Raw genomic sequence first — 2,095 nt, 5'->3', positions numbered from 1 at the left:
ACATTCACATAACTTATTTAGTCATTCTCAAATCATTGGGCATCTTCAATAAAGTCAATAAAATTAATAAACATTTATTAAACACTTACAATGTACCAGGCAACATGCTAAGATACAAAAAGAGGCAAAATACAGCCTCTTGGAAGGTTTTTAGCCACTACAAAAAGAACTGCTATAAATATTTTTGTACATTAAAGATCTTTTCCTGTTTCTTTGATCTCTTTGGGTATAAGCCTAGCAGAGGTAAAGCTGGGTCAAAGGCCGGGCATTATTTAGTAACCTTATGTGTATAATTCCAAATTGCTTTCCAGAATGCTTATATTCATCCAGAAATCCACCAAGAGTACTCCAATGTGCTTATTTTCCCACAGTCCTTCCAGTATTTATCATTTTCCTTGTTTGTCATCTTTGTCATCCTAATATATATGAGGTAGAATCTCAAAACTGCTTTAATTTTCATTTCTCTAATTAGTAAGAAGAGTATTTTTTTTCTCATGGCAATAGATAGCTTGGGTTTCTTCTCTTGAGAACTGCCTGTGTGTATCCTTAAACCATTTATCAATTGGAGAATGGGTATTTTTCTAGGAAATTTTAATTAGTTCATTATACATTTTGGAAATGAGGCCTTTATCAGAGAAACTTGCTGCAAAGATATTTTCCCAGTTCATTGTTCCCCTATTAGTTTTAATTTCATTAGCTTTGTGCAAAAACTTTTAAAATTTATCCATTTTATCTTCTACGATCCCCTCTATTTCTTGTTTGGTCAGAACTTTTCTCCTATCCAAAAACCTAACATGATTTTTCCACATGTTTCTCTAATTTGTTTATGATGTAACTTTTTATATCTAGGTCACGTTCCAAATTGGAGCTTATCTTCGTATAAGATGTGAGGTGTTGGTCTAAATCTAGTTTCTTCCATATTTTCCCAAGAGTTTTTGTTAAAAATTGTGTCTTATCATAGTAGCTGAAGTCTTTGTATTTGTCAAATACATTTGTTTTTGTATGTTGTATACCTAATCTGTTCCACGGATTTATCTCTGTACCCAGCACCAAATTATTTTGATAATTATTACTTTGTAGTATGGTTTGAGATCTGCCACTATTAGGCCTCTTAACTATTTCTTTTAAATATTCCTCTTGAGATTATTGACCTTTTACCCCTCCATATCAATATTGTTATTATTTTTTCTAGTTCTATACAGTAATCCCTTGACAGTTTGATTGGTATGGCATTGAATAAGTAGATTAACTTAGGCATTATATTGGCTCATTCTACCTATGGACAATTAATGTTTTTCCAATTATGTAGGTCTCTATTTCTGTAGAGCAGTTATTTGTAGTTGCATTTATATAGTTCTCGGAAGTATATCTTGGAAGGTAAATTCCCCAATATTTTCTACATTCTATAGTAATTTTAATGTAATTTCTCTTTCTATCCATTATTTCTGGGTTTCACTGGTATTATATCAAAACGCTGATGTTTTGTGTGAATTTATTTTATATCTTGCAAGTTTGCTGAAGTTATTGTTTCTATTTATTTCTTAGTAACTCTTTAGAGAAGTGCACCATCATATCATCTAACAAAGTGACAGTTTTATTTCTTCTTTACCTCTGTCTATTCCCTGAATTTCTTTTTATTTCATTTTATTATTGTAATCAGAATTTCTAGTACTATGGCAAATAGAAGTGGTGACAGTGAACAGTTGGTTTTTTAAAAAATTCTCTAACTGCCTCAGGAGGAAGAAATCCCCTGAAAAACTGAAGTGAAACTATCAGACTTTGGGTGTTAACAGAAAGGCCTCAGCTAGTTTTTTCAAATGAAAAGGGGATCAAAGAAAATGCCTCTTCTCTCTCCTCATCCAAAGGAAAGGGTTTCAATTAGGTTGATCATAGGAAAAGACAACTTTGGTGTTTGCTGTGAAGGAAAAGACCACCAGGGTAAAAGAAAACTCCTAAACTTGAACTGATTCCCCAGAGTCCAAGACCCCTAGAACTCAACTCCTGAGGCCTCAGCAGTGGAAATACAAAAACGAAAACAAAAGCAAAAGAATTTTTATAACACCAAGGATGACCAAAGCACAAATTCAGAAGAGGA

The sequence above is a fragment of the Dromiciops gliroides genome, chromosome 5 (genome assembly GCF_019393635.1).
Source record: "Dromiciops gliroides isolate mDroGli1 chromosome 5, mDroGli1.pri, whole genome shotgun sequence".
In the NCBI taxonomy this organism is placed as follows: Eukaryota; Metazoa; Chordata; class Mammalia; order Microbiotheria; family Microbiotheriidae; genus Dromiciops; species Dromiciops gliroides.
This window is presented reverse-complemented; position numbering follows the sequence as displayed.